Source organism: Stegodyphus dumicola, chromosome 1 (genome assembly GCF_044657685.1).
Source record: "Stegodyphus dumicola isolate Sdum_Otavi_A_Nest chromosome 1, ASM4465768v1".
NCBI classification, from domain to species: Eukaryota; Metazoa; Arthropoda; class Arachnida; order Araneae; family Eresidae; genus Stegodyphus; species Stegodyphus dumicola.
The window spans coordinates 292809441-292825695 of record NC_140768.1 but is presented as its reverse complement, the minus strand read 5'-3'; the positions used below and the strand labels follow the sequence as shown (position 1 = coordinate 292825695).

At 32.4% G+C, this 16255-nt stretch overlaps 1 protein-coding gene across 1 annotated transcript in view; it reads left to right on the top strand.

Annotated features, from left to right (window-relative positions):
- Positions 1 to 16255, top strand: part of LOC118193542 (teneurin-m-like) — an 826904-nt gene that overhangs the window by 214358 nt on the left and 596291 nt on the right. The window contains exon 2 of the mRNA XM_085808642.1: positions 10086 to 10125. The gene's annotated coding sequence lies outside the window, so the exon portion shown is untranslated. The remainder of the gene's footprint in view (positions 1 to 10085; positions 10126 to 16255) is intronic.

The window sequence follows — 16255 nt, the reverse complement described above, 5'->3', positions numbered from 1 at the left end:
CTTTTCACAGCTTCTTACAGATTTTAATTATTAAAAAGCACAATTTTTACACCGAGACACAAAATGAATACAAAATTACAGAATACTATTTTTAACTAGGAAACTAAAGCAAAAGTAAATAATTATTAAAATATAAATTAATTATTCATAAACTAACTCTTTACTACGACATTTTAAATAAACTATCTAATGCAGTTTTTAATTGTACAATTCGTATTGTACGCTTATTGGGACAATGAAAAGATTATGCAAAGAATAAAAAAGCCCTTCTTACGCCTCCGCTCTATAAGCTAATAAAAATATTTAAAAAATATCTGAAAGCTTCCAGATTTTATATTATGCCCAAACGGGCGTTGTTTCATTTACAGACGCATGCACGTTTCGAGAGCATTTGGGCTAACGCCATATTGTGCTACAAATATTTGAAAACATCATATCTTTAGGACATTCTCGTGTGCTGGAGATAAAAATGTTTTATTCCCTATAGTGTTGTCACTACTCACTTTGAAAATGTTGATTTTTTAATAAAAAATTCCTTAACGTTTTACAAAATATAAATAGCTTATAAAACGTATTTCAAATTCGGGCTTGCAAGTGCCGATGTCCGGGTGAAGGACTGTGTTGTTGAAAATTTGATGACTTTCGGTACCTTTTTTCTCAGATTTCGGGAAACATACCTACATGCATGTATATTCTTCATTATTAGTTTCTTTAATACATACCGTTAGCATTTAGTGGCAACAGTTTGAAAAATGATTCAACGCAGAATGCCGTTTCGAAACTAATATCTCTTCTGAGTTAACCCTTATCTTGGCTAAAAATTTAAGAATTTAATACTAAACCATTCCATCCATACGCATATTTGAAGTGAAGGCATAACTGTTGAAATTTGTCGCAATGAATATAGTTCAAGGCCAGCCATTTAAAAATGGTCAAGCTTTCGTCTCTCTCTTTCTCTCTCAGTTCTGAAAATGATTACAGTCGCGTGCTTTTATCTAATATGTTTGACATCAGGAGCATGAAAATAGCTGTGGATCATATCTACCAAATTATGACACTTGAGTTAATATACTTGGTTGTTTTTATATACTTATTTGATTAGTCTGTAACCGGATGTTCTTTTCCTATTCATTTATTATCCGATATTTTCTGAAAACTTTTATTCATGAATTCATTGCATTCTTTTGCTTTTAAACTGCTTTTAGAATTCAAGCATTGTTAATCAATTTCATTCTGATCACACTTCTGTCAAGAATATTTACAGTAAATTTACTACAGTTCCGTAGAATGAACGCCGAGACAAATGAGACTGGATATATGTCCTATAACAATGCTAAAAATCCCTGTTTTGTAAACACACGGTAATGTTTATGTAATATTTTTCCCTTTTTTAACCAATTTTATTTTAATTTATTTTTTTAACCAAATTTATGGAATTAGGATGGGTAAATTATGAGAATAATTTAAGTTACGAAGCACGTGATTACAATAAGAAAACGTAAAATGAAAAGTATTCATTATTAAACTACCGATAACCGCTAAACTATTATTTATTTAACAGAAACATCTATTGAAATAAAAATAACTATTATTATTACCATTACAATATCTAATAAAATATTTTTCATATTTCTAGTTCCCAGTACCTTGAATCTCACCGCTTCCACTGTTAACCCCTAGACATTAAATCATTTAAGGCTTCTCTGTAGCTCTTTATGCTTCTCTTCTACAACTTGCATGTCGTCGAAGTCGAAGTCTTCTATGTTGTCATCGTTTTCGTCACGGTTCAAATCAGTCATTTTTCGCGGAATGACCTTCAAAACCATCAAAAACATTATTTTTAAGCTAATCATTATTATTTCGTTCCATATCAGACCGTATGCACCCAAATTTGACGAGGAAATTAATTGTTAAGAGGAAATTAGTCACCGAACGGGCGAATATATTTTTAAATTTAAGGCAGCTTGCTTTTTGAAGGATTTGAAGAAGAGAACAGCTATGTGAATATTTAAAAAATTAACAGAATAGGGCATAAGTAGAGAAATGCTTCTTTGGTCTTGTAAAGTGTTTTATAAAGTCGATAAATTAAACAATTTAAATATTTATTACCGTAAATTCTAAATATATTACGAATAAAAACTTTCCGCTGTGATTATTCCGTTTTTCTGCTGATTTTGCTCACACGCAAAGAAGAACGTTCTACAGGCACAGTTACCAAGCAGACGGTTTTTAAGCTTTATGAAAGTAGCTTTTACAGTAATTTTCAAACATAAATCCAACTTGAATTTTTAATTATAATTTTATACTTGAATTTTTTTACAATTTTTAAAATGAAAAGTATCCCAGAACCTATCAGAATTTTTGAAAATCTACAATGAGATTTTGGAATCTATAATGGGATTTGGGGTAATTGAGACGAAGAAAATAATTTGTATGTACTAAAATAATGAAATTTTATGAAAACATTTTTAGAGATATTACAACATACACTAGTTAATTATTTTTGAAAATCTACAATTGGGTTTTGGAATCTATAATGAGATTTTGGGTAATTCAGACGAAGAAAATAATTTGTATGTACTAAAATAATGAAATTTTATGAAAACATTTTTAGAGATATTACAACATACACTAGTTAAAGCCAAAGACAGTTATTTAATCGATATTTTCTAATTCTTTTTAATGCAAGACTACGGTGGGTAAAAACTTATTACTTTTCTATTTAACATTTTTCATTTTTAACACTTTGTGATATTGTTACAAAATTAAAAATTACACTTGATAAATAAATAACGATCAGTAATATCAAATTATAGTTTCGCATTTCATTTGTGACCAAACATACGGGGTCGGAAACGAGCATGTTGCGAACGGACAACATATGTTAAGAATAACTACTGAAAGAATTCATTTGGTAGTGATTACTGCTTAGAAAATTGCTCTTATGGATCATCTGTATCAAAGCAAGTTAAGACAGGCTAATCATTCTAAAAAAGTTAGTCTCCTTAATATGACGTGACATCAAATCTTCAAAACGAAATCTTTTGTTTGAGAGTATACAGTCTCATATCTCAAACTTTTTATGATTTAAACCCTGCTAAAAATGCCCCGTAGAAACCCATAAAATTTTTTTACGGGGAATTGGCCTACGGGTACCCGTACAGCTCTGTGGGTACCCGTAGGCCAAATCCCCGTAAAAACCCATAGACAGAAACCCGTACAACTGTACGGGTACCCGTAGGCCAAATCCCCGTAAAAACCCATAGAAAGAAACCCGTACGCCAAATCCCCGTAAAAACCCATAAAAAGAAACCCGTACGGTTGTACGGGTACCCGTAGGCCAAATCCCCGTAAAAACCCATAAAAAGAAACCTGTACGGTTGTACGGGTACCCGTAGGCCAAATACCCGTAAAAACCCATAAAAAGAAACCCGTACGGTTGTACGGGTACCCATAGGCCAAATACCCGTAAAAACCCATAGAAAGAAACCTGCATGGCTGTACGGGTACCTGTAGGCCAAATACCTGTAAACAGAAACCTGTACAATTGTACGGATACGAGTAGGCCAAATCTCTGTAGAAACCTGTAGAACTGTAGGCACTATAAACAAAATCCCAGTAAAAACCCATAGCCAAAAATCAGATTTTTATATGCATATCCATTGGCCAAATTTCCATGGGTATTCATATACAGAATCCCTATAAAAACTATACACAAAAATAGAACTGTAAGTCAAATTTCCATAAAAACATAAACCAGCAGAAGTACATAATTAGCACTGAAATGTACAGAACTAAATGGCTGAGAAAGCATGTAAAGTAATTTTAAATAAAATTCAATTCATGCAAATAAAAATTTTTAAATATCTAGAAGCCTACGAGCCCCTGTCCTTAATGCACGTCAATATCTATAAACATATTATAAAATATTTGTATAAATTTTCTTTACAAAATTTTAAACTACTTTTATATAATTTTGAAAATAAAATGAAGAGAAAGATAATAACCAAAGTCATGATTCACAACCATCGAATGATATATGTACATATATATATGTAAGAAAAATAAGGAATAAGCAAAAGGTTAAACTAGCAGCATAAAATTAATTTTCCTTCTCTATTCTAAAAACAGTAATCTTTCTGCACTGCATCACTTCGAGATTAATTCATGTCATATGACGCTTACATAATTTGATGTTGTAAAAGGAACTAAAACTCAAACAGTCAATAGTAATTTTATAGCAGTATTAACTATCAAATACGAGTAAAAATGCATCGAGAACCAAAATTAACTCGGTCTGAATTAAGATTTCACCCTTAACATAACGTATTTGCTTTTTACGCTTTGGCCTAGCTGAATTGCAGTCTGTCTGCTCCTTGTTTCTTACTACACATTTATCAAAAATGGTAATTTTGGAATAGGCATAAATAATGTGCCAACTTGTTTGTGGTTGCAACATATTCGCTGAAAGAAAAGTTGAATTAAATCTACGTCGACTGCCAAATTTATTATTCATTGTGGATTGGAGTTTCAACATCTCTAAGCCGTCAAAATTCTTGCTGTTTATTACGGATTCAGCTGCTTGTATTCGACTACAGAATCTATTACACACACACACACACACATATATATATATATATACATATCATTTCATTTGATGGTTGTGAATCATTACTTTGACTGTATATATATTATTGATTTCATTATAAATATATACATATAGTATCTCACTGCATATATTTGTATTTCAGTTCTTTAATTGGGAAATTAAACAATTGTATTTAATCACATCAGCTTGTTTAACAATTTGATACCTAATGAGAAATGTATTGCCAAAGGATGGTACTTTCTAGCATCTGCTTAAATTTTAAGTTACCTACAATGCACTAAACCATATTAAAAATCAAAATTAGAAGAAACCCAAATTTTCAGGAAAAGAAACATTATTAACAAGCAAGCAAAAAGAATACGGGACTTGCAAATTAGAAACTTAACATAGAGTTCAAATTTAGCATACTTGCTATCCTCTTAAGGCTCGCTTACCACTGATAGTAACACCCTACAGTTTATTATGACACGCATACACATAGATGTTTTGCGTGGAAGAAAGGATGAACCCTAGAATATAATGTAGTGACAAATAATAATAGCTAATCTTTGGAATATGGTAACAGGTAGTTTGGCGACATTTTGGTAAGGCGATAAAGGTTACTAGCTAGGACTTTAGCAGTGTACATGGATAAAATCAAGAGTGTGCGCAATGCCATTTTTGTGCAATTCTGGGATGTTTTTTTAAGTGAAAATAGGTCGACGTGTACATGGATGATACCGTGTATGTGCAATTCTTAAAAACGCGGCAAGCAGTTTGCGATTCTGCGCTGTCTCCGAATTTCGCGCCTAATCTTCGTCATGATTAAGTATTTTTGTTCCATAAAAGTTCTAGTATAAGAGTAATTTGGCTAGCAGATTGTTGGAAAAAATGTTGAGTTAAAAAAAAAAAAAAAAAATGCCTTTACTTCGTGAAAACAAAATGGCGTGCAAAACTAGCAGGTTGCTGTAGCAGGGTTGGTCGCCAAATTTTCGCCAAAAAATCGCCAAGTTACCATAATCCAAAGATTAACCATAATAATATACATACACTGTGTCGACCCCTTATTACAATACTTTGAATGTTACCTGTATCTCTCAAAAGATAAATGAAACATGAAGATAACATATAATAAACTTAATAATACCCAAAATACAATAAATCATATTGTAACAAAACGAATTTTAAAAAATTTACAAGTCTCAACATATACCAATTCTCAACGCACAGTTCGGGAATTAAGCAAATATCTCATAGCGTATAATGTTTTATTCCGTATCTCACTTTTAGTGCTATATAATCTTCCACAGATTTTATATAAATAAAATCTATAATATAATGGGTATTTATACTATATGTAGTTCTTGATGTAAAAAAGATCAACTTTCGTACTGTAAAAATTCCATCTATGTGAATAAGTATGAATATACTCATATACACATAATTATACTAAATAACTAATTTAATGAAACTAAATTCCTATAGAAAAATGGGGAAAGTGTAGAATCGCCCACTGCTTGGAGTGTTTTTAAGAATTGCACATACTCGGTATCCATGTACACATGGATGTATTTTCACTTAAAAAATCATCTCAAAATTGCACAAAAATGTCATTGCGCACTCCTTTGACTTTATCCAGGTACACATCGACCTATTTTCACTTAAAAAAGTCAAAGGAAAATTGACAAAAATCCAATTCTTTTTACTTTATTAAAAAGTACCAAATAAATAAGTAGGCGATTATGCACTTACCCGAAAAAATGTATAAAAATACCATTTACCTATATATATTAATAATTTATTATTACACAAGGTTTTTCATATATCATCTCAAAGTAACATAAATTTAATTAAAGCGATGCATTATTGGAATAAATTTAGTCAGTGTTTTAGGTGTAAGTTATTTAGATTTCTATTGTAGAAAGAATACTTTAGAAAATGTATAGAAATATTATTTTGAACCATAAAAATTCTAAAGAGTAAAATTTAAAGTACTGAAATGGTAGCTAATGTTTTTGACAGTAGATTATATAATATAAAAATACCTCATGCTGAGCATTTTCTGAAATTACAAATGAAATTTATATAGTGCCAAATGAAATTTATATAGTGCAGTATTTAGCAATAATAACTTTTTGTAAACAAATGTAGCTATATTCGCTTAATTGTAATGACTGTAATTTTAACTGCATTTGTATAAGGCTGTACAGAAGATTTATTTATATGGGATTTCATCCGCAGAGAGCAACCGGATTCTCTGTGTAAGTGCTTCCGAAAATAATGTTAAAATATTACTCTAACTATACTTGAAAGCAATGCTATAACAGTGCCCTTATAAGACTCACGATCCGAAAAGCTTTTGTTTTAATTGTCTCGTAAAAACTTTCAATTACCTCTGCAAAATTCATACCCATGTAAAAATTACTACACCGAAGTCAATTGATTATACAGCAAAACGTTCCTAAAACAATCAACTCCACAATTCAAGATAATGGCAGTTTCCTGTAGCCTGACAAATCTATGAGTGATTTTTTAAGTCCTGTTATTTAATTATTGTCCTGACAAATGTGCCATTACCAGAGGTGGTCATTTAAGAAAATAACCACTATATGAGGTTTCAACTTAATGTAATTTTTTTCAAATAAATAATTCACTTTTTATACTCCCAAAACTAGTACATTTAATATTACATAAATCTTATTCAGAAATATATTTCTATTTCAAAAGCAATTTATGAAAAACCCATTTGAAATTTTCTTCATCAAACAAATAATAATGAAAACTAAAGTATGCATAAAAATGATTATATGTGTTTTAACAAAATAGCACAAAATATTTAATGTAAAAATGTGGTTCTAGTCTCATACTTGTAAAGAAAAATAGACCAAAAAGAAAAAACAATGTAAGCTACTATGATCATCTAAATTTTCACATAATTTTAGTAGTGGAAAAAAGATTCCTTAAGCTTGTATGTCTTGTCTACCCCATTCAATAAGTAATAAACACATTAAATATGTCAATGTTTATTTCATTAATAAAACTTACCTTTTTTGCTAGCGAAATACAATTAGTACATTTTTTAAAACGTAAAAAAAGTATTCTTTTTGCTCGGCCACATCACATTAGTCGAAAAATTGAAAACTGAATCATGCAAGATCATTTTTAAGTAAGGTATGCTCAAATTTATTAGTACATAATATTCAAATGATAAAGCATCTACATGAACAAGCTTTAAAAATGTATTTCTAAACTGTAATCAAAAAAATAAATTTTTTTTGATTACAGTTTCAGTAGAATGCAAAAACTATATTTCTGCATCTGATCACTGAACCAAATTATCAAGTCTGAAATTATCACTTTTCAGTCTTTAAGCTCATTGTTTTTCAGGATAAAAGTAAAGATGGAAAATCAATTTCACGCTCAGAAACTCCCATTTCACAACTAGTCAGTTATCAGCAACGTTCTCTCAAACATTAGACACGATTACACGTGCATGGCTTTAGTGGTATATTCATAGTCAATGCTGGTATTTTCTTATTTATTATTAATTTCTAAACAGTAAAACATAGTAAAATTTGTAATACATTAAAGTATAGTAAATAATATATTGCATTACTACAACTACGAAGAAAATAACACCACCATCGCATAACAATAACTAGGGCGGCGCCATATTGCTTATTTGGGAAACTTCTAAGAGTGGAGGAGGGAGGGGGAATTTTTTCTTCACGTCAGCGTTAACAGAGAGAAAAGTTTTGCGATTGTGAATGAACTTGTTTGCGTTAAAGAGATGTTAGTTGATACCGGTGTTTATTTGTAATATCAGAAATGTAAGTGCTTATGTGTGTGTATTCAGAGAACCAACTCGTAGCAAAAACCACCTCCCTAATACGACCGCCTCTGAAAGAGACCAGTATTTTTGAAAACATAAGTATACTTTGGCATTGAATATTCCCTCTGTAAGGCGACCATTCACAAAGAAAATTCTGCTAGTGTGGCTGGTCGCCTTAGAGAGATTCATTCCGTAGATGCAATCTCCCTAAGACGACCACCTCTAAAAGATAATCGTGTCTCTGAGAACGTGAGTACATATTGGTATTGAGCATCACTTCTCTAAGGCGACCACTTTCAAAGATGAGTTTTTATTTGCGGCTGGTCGCCTTAGAGAGACCTCGTTGTGTGTGGTGTATATGATTACTGTTATTGTTTCCGAAAAACAATTTTTAAATCAAATAAATAAGCATATTTAGTAAAAACCCTGTCTAAAACGACCACCTGCGTTTCCAGGTTACTCTGATGGTCTTAAAGAGATCATATTTTCATTCTGTTAATTTTATTGTTTACAAGAAGTCTATTAACGTCAGATAAAAAAATAGCATAAACCCATATAAACCAACAGAAGATTTATTATTATATTGATACCAGTAAGGAAACCATCTAATTAACCAAGTCAATATAAACCTATACAAACCAGTACAAAGTTCTGCCGTCAAGTGATACCAGTAAGAAAAACCCACAGAGATCAATAGAAACCAGTAAAAGTCAGTAGAGACCATCAAAAATTCTATAGGTACCAGTAGTTAGTTTTACTGGTTTCTATGGGTCATTTTGATACCAGTAAGAAAAACCCACAGAGACCAACAGAAAACAGTAAAAGTCAATAAAAACCCATAAAATCTTATGGGTACCCATAAAAAGTTTTACTGGTTTCTATGGGCATTTTTAGCAGGGAATACAAGATTAGCTTGTAGTATAATAAGCTGAAAGACGTCAGCCGTTCTGAGATCATCGCCACTTATTTTTTAACTTTTCCCTAATGAATGCAGATTTAAATTTCATCCAAACGCTGAGATTCAGTTTATCCAATACAACCCCTTTGTAGAAGGCATCTTTTTAAAAAACAACGCATTATGTCAAGAAAAGTTTAGTTCTTTGCAGAGTGTTAAAGGGAATGAGACAGAATTTTTACAGTATCTGTTGTTGTGTATTTTAACTGTGAAACATAGCATCATTCTCGTGATTTAAAACGTTAGAATGCCATACAGGGAACTCATATATAAGCGACTGGTTAGAAACTTAGTTTGAATATGTTCTCATGCAGCATATTTCAAATTCTAGGAAAATACTGTTTAAAAGACATGTCTGCCCTGATTGTTCTGTGCAGAAATTGGCCAAAATATCTTGTAAGTGTAGACCGAAATCTTTCAGAAATAAAGTTACAATTTATTTCACTTCTGGCAAACAGAATATGGGATTATATTAATGTTAATGACGCATACTATTTTATTTATTCTTTACAAACTCAAAGACCTTTTCTAAGAAATCCCAAGCCTCATAATTTAATCTTCAAATTCTATATTTCAGCATTTTTTATCATAGTATTTTGCAAATTAACATCCCGATTGCTATGGCTAATTTATTTTTTCTCTTTATCAGTGTTCATGCATTTACGTTGTGATGTTATTTTGGATACTAAAACTATACCCTTTCTTTCTAGGATACATTCAAGATTTTCCTAAAGTTCGAGCTGACTGACTGTAAGTACGTTTTACTAAAATGTTATTTAATATATGTGGAGAAAATCCAATTTTTTTGCATGAAATGTTGTAGAACAAATAGACGTTAAAAGCAACAGAAAGGTTATCTGCTTTTCAATTTCTGAACTATCACTATTCTGATGAAATGAAATTCTGTTACATTATATTGGCACAGATTCATAATGACTTGAGTGAATTGAAGTAGACAGGAGAAAGAAAGAATAATTTTTTTAATAATTTATATTATAACTTTGTACAGTTGTTTTTTTATTAAATTTTAAAACCTTCATGCGATAGTCGAATAATAAGTTAAAATATTTTTATTTGTAACTAAGCCTTTTTTTCTTTAAGAAAGTTATTTCTCCTCCAGATTACATCAATGGTTTCAATGGATACTTATTTAAAATTCTGTGCAGTTCTTGTTAAACTTTTCTGCATTTTTTAAACTCCAGAAATTTAAATCTTGACGTAGCTCAAAATTGCACAGTATGTATTAACAACAGCAGGTTAACACAGAAACAGAGAGAGGGTTCAAAGCAGAAAATAACAAAACAGTTCGATTTCTAGCTTAAAATATAATGACTGTGGTTCATTAGTTTGCAATGATTGTCTCTCGATCTGAAGTATGCGGGGAACTCAAAATAAAAATTGGAACTTCAATTGAGAAAGCATTTCAAGTAGTTTTAATTTTCAGTCAAAATATTACATTTTTAACTTTATCCAGACAATGGCGCGACATTTGCACCATTTATAAGTGTGCATCTGAATAAGAATTTAATAGGTACAAAGTATTTGTAAAGCTACACATTCTGAATGAAGTATACTCTCTTGTGCGTACCTGAAGTCCGTTAATTGATTGTGTAAATTACCTAAATAGCTATGAAACGAAATATCTTCAGTTAGCGTTTCGAATTTTCACTCCAATTATAGCAAAAGAATTAAAGTATCCAACTATCATAATTCTCATAATACTTATTCACTTAGAGCGAATTCAAAGAGGTATGCAACTTATTATTTAAAAGGTTATACAATTAATCTGCATGATTTTTAATAAGATAAGTGTTTATATCTGAATACGAGGCTGTAAGGGTAAATTCACTTTTGAATTGAATAAATATTTTAGCTTAAGTCCTTCTCGGTGAATACACTAATAAGCTATTGATATATTAAACAATCTTCCTGAATAAATATGATACACGAGTGTTTATTGTTTATGCAATCAAGATACGCAAAACTGTTTTTAAATTAATTAATTAATATTCCAAAAGATTTCATTCGTTTGGTTCAAATGCATTTACAGCCACTTATGCTTTTAAGGGGTGCTTTTGCTTACATTGTGTTTCATAGAAATTACGTTATTTCGAAAAGCCGTGTAAAATTAGTAATTATAGGTAATTTTTAATGCTGGTCCTTATCTCTCAATACGCGTGTTTCGTTTAAAATGTTCTTATCTTTAGATTATTCATGACATAAGCATTTAGAAATTACTTATTGAGAAAATGTTGAATAACTTAGAGAGGAAACGGTGTGTGTGTGTGTGTGATTATGGAAAAGCCTCGAGGGCTATCTGCCTAAGGGGAGGGATGCCTTCGTGGAGGACTTTCCTAGGGAAACTGGCTCGTATACACGTTACACATGGGGAAAACCACGAAAACGCCCATGCAGCCAGCACGTTCGTGGGATTCGAACCTCGGACCTAACTACCAGTGTTTAGCCAGTTTACTGCTCGGCCACTGGTGGGCGAGAAGAAACAGATATAGCTCGTATTGAGAAAATAAGTTATATTTGTATGACCGATTGTGAAGGGAATAAAATGAACCATAAATACGTTACCATATAAGGTATTTCTCCTGCCACCTTTGCATACCTTCGTGGTGTAATGGTCAGCACACTTGACGTGTTTAGGAGAGGTCCGTGGTTCAAGTCCCGGCTAGTGCAATTTTTCATGTCTCCTGCTTCGACATAATCGTAATGTCTCTACAGTGGCGCACGAACTAAAAAAGGTAGTGTATGTTGATTCTTCATCACCAGAATTTGGCAACTGGTCCCCTAATTCCTAATCGCCCTTTAAAAGGGCGATTATTTATATAAGGGATTTCTCCCCGCCTTCTTAGCATGCCTTTGTGGTATAATGTATATATGCATCCCGCATAACTCAAAAACGAGTAACCTCAGAGCGTTGAAATATTGTATATAGGACTGCTATAATATGTAGTTAGAAACCTCCTATTTTGTAAGAATCGGTCGCATTAAATCTATATATATAAATATATAATTTATGTTTTTGTTAATCTGCATGCAAGAGTTATAGAATTATCAACAATTTAAAAGTTGTTTAAGTGCTACTTAGCCTAACGTAGCTGTTATTTGTTTACATTTGAAACTCTGGGGGAGTAACTAATTAAATCTTTTAGCTGAGAGAGACGAAAAGTAAATTTTAGTTTTGTGCACTGAAAGATCTGCCTTCTTGTCCGCTGGCTGAATTGCTTGCATTTACATAGAAACTTTAAATTTAATTGTATTTTTTAACCTTTTAAGTATATTTGGTGTTTTATGTTTTTCTGTATTTTACAATTCTTAAAGAAGATGTTTTGAGCTCTTATGTATTTTTGCCCAGCCGCGAAGGGAGACCTGAATTAATTGAATAAGAAACATATCTTTAATGAAATTCGAGGAAATAAGTTTAAATAAAATGCAACAAAAATGTGTATAATTTAATAAGCCGTACAAGGAAGTCATGTTGTGTCCACATTAAATAATTATATCTTGTATTCATATTACTGCTTTCTCTGTAAGGGATCTAAGGATGCTGAAAGAAATATGAATAGAAATTCTGATACACTTGCGGTTCTTTTTATTTTGTTAGTATATTGGGAGATCAGACTTATGTAGGAATAACAACCTGAGCTGCACAAGAAGAAACTTGTGATTAAGTGGCACAATATGTAACTAGAAAAAAATTCCACAGGGAGAATTTCGCCTGGAAAGAAGTGCCGAGTCTGCTGATATCGACTTCCCTTAGAAGGGTTCCGTCTAATCTCTCCAAACGAACCGGAACTGAAAAACCTGATGACCGGTGAGACCAGAGACAACCATTAGGCAACTGCTAAGTCTCTTCCAGAAAACTAAAGAAAGAAAAATGTAGCTTCAAAGTTGAAAGAGAGGAAATGTTGTGGGCGAAAGAAGCGAGATTGAAGATTATATTGGCGAGAAAAACAGCAGTATCGGTTTTCGAGCAGTTGGCGACAGTACTGGGATAAAAATAGCGACATACGATAGATACCTTTGAAGTTTTAGATTTTCACGCTCCTCTAGATGATGGAAAGATAGCCGTATTGCAATGAAATCGCTTTCAAGCTTCAGTAGGTAACTATTTCTGAAGACAGAACTACGATTCTGAAAATAGATTTGAATGGGTAGATAGATATATGGATACCTTCGAGCCTTTTCTGTGTTTCATGTAAGGATGGAAGGCTTTTTATTCTTTTCAAAGTTTCCTTTTGAAATCTAAACCATTCGAAGACGAGTGTACCTTTCTCAGCAATCCAAAGTAGCTTTTTTGCTGTATGTGAGAAAGTCAAAAATTCACATATTCAGTTTACGGAAAGTAATAAAGCCACGATAATTTTACTTCCACGTACGAAGTAAAGGAAGTGTTGTAACCACGAAAAATTCCGGGTACCATAATTCAAAGAAAATTTCCATTCTGACCGCTACAGAATGCAATTTAACGATGTCTTTGAATGACATCTGTACGTAAGGACACAATAAAGGTATCTTTTTCCCCAAAAAACTATAAAACTGATTTAAAATAGATTCAGAATAGAATAGTTTTTCCCTGGCATCTGTACACACGTACGTATGCATCTGGCATAACACAGAAACGACTAGCTTAACGTTGACAGTTTGTGTATAGGACTGATATAACATGCAGTTGTGCATCTCCCTTTTTGCCCTTTTTGATTGGAATCAGCCGCACTTAAAGTCTGTCAGTGTGACGGTTGCAGGGTGCGCTGATATACTACAGTATCGCATCATCCGTAAACTTGTAGATATGTTATGAAGAAAAAGTTTCGAAACCAAGGTTAAATAGTTTTACTTCTAGGTACCATGTTATATCTGAAATTCCTATATTGTTAAATGTTAAATATGAAACTACTTGCCGTAAAAGGCAGTAATCGTATAGTGAAACGTGTACAGCATTTTTGCGTTGTGAAAAAAATGCATTCCGGGACCGCGCCGTGAGAGGATCGAAAACATAAAACATATACAAGATATAAAGGAAAAGTTCATATTAAATATATAAAGAAAACATACTGTAAGAGGTTCCAGATTAAATATCAGTTTATTCAATTACAACACAATAAGAAAAATCTTAACCTCATCTGAGAGTCTGTTCATTTAAATTCATAAAAAAACTTAAGGTTTGTCTGGTGATTTAAAAGAAAGGAAAGGGAAACAATTTAAGGCCTGAGAGTTAAATTTTAGATTTGACGTTGTTTTTTTTTCTGCTAAGGACGTTTTTGAAAAGCTTGCCTAAAGTTCAAACACACCAAAAAAAATAAAACTTATCTTGAAGGGACATCTTGAAGCGGAGGACTCTTATCTTATCCCGCGTTGATGTCGGCCGGGCTCATCTTGACACTGGTTCTAAAAATGTAGACCCACTTCACTACTGTAGAACAGAAACAGGAGCACTGCTGCCCAGGACGGCTATCCGCTTGGTCCTGAAAGTCCTATGTCAACACGCAGGTAACTCGTTCAAATTTCGCCGGTCAGAAACGTTGTTGCTAGGAAATTACGGCTCGCCTGTTCTTACTCATCCCAAGAGCAAGCTTCACGGGTAACGTCCCAAGTAAGTTCCAGAGTAACATCCACAAGTCCAGCCAACCAGTAAGTGCGCGAGTCCAAAAGTAAGAGTGTCCAGAGTAAGTGTGTATCCAACTCGAATTTCCTTCGTCTCCTTCACCAAACGGGCTCCCACTATGGCTTCACTTATCGCCCCCTTAATTATGGCAAAATCTTCGTTTTCAACTCCAGAATGCAGAAAAAAGGGTGATCGCGCATGCGCGCCCTTCTTCACTTAGCCAACAACCGGACCCTCAATCGCCAAAAACCTGAATGACTTACATTGAAAGACAAGTAGCAACCTTTGACCTTTCCGTCACGTACTTTCCTCTCTTAAGGTCAACTAACAATGAAAATTCTTTCTCGAACATTCTAAAACGCGCGAAATCATGACTTGGCGAAAATTGCCTCCCTTTCCCTGCTTCTTTCACAATGAATAAAAGTTTGTACAAGATTTGCAAATAAAAGAAAATAAATAATATTCATTTATACTAAATAATATTTCCCGAAGCATCTGTTTCTCCCCAAAATTAAAGCCTTAAATTAAATAATTCAGAATCTAAATAAAATTTAAATTTCCATAAATCATAAAATCATTCACATAGTTTTTACAACGCTATCAGATAATTTCTCTACATAACATTCCTTTCCCCTAAGGAATTAAATTTTGGTTTACCAAAATTTAGCAGACAGACACTTCTTGAAATACCATAACTCATACTGTGCAATAAGGCTAAAGGATAACATAATGTAACAATATTTCACACGACTACTTGGTACAGTGACATTACTGACACATTAAATTTCAAGTCCAAAATGTGCAAGTAAAACAACAAGATTAATCAAAGCAATTACTAATTAAAATACTCAAGGAAAATCATCAAAAATAATTAATCAAAAACATCAATTAAATCACTTAATTAATTACATAGAAATATTCAGAACACATACAAAAATAAAAATAAAAATAAGGCGTTAATCACAAACAAAATATGTCTAAGATCAATCAATAATGACAAAAAGAATTTTTTTTTTTCAGTTCATTGCATCACACTAGTGTTGCAGTCTGTGTGGCCACAATTCTGAACATGTAATTATCTATTCATTCCATTTCAGTCCATTAATGTGAACAATTTCACCTGAGGTCGAACACATTCTACTATTGTGATAATTTCTGCTGAGCACAATCATGGAGTACATTAAATGAGTACGGAGTTGTCAATGCAATCGAGGGAAAACCCTGTAGTTAGAAATCATTGTGTTAGCAACTCCCCCCCTGCAG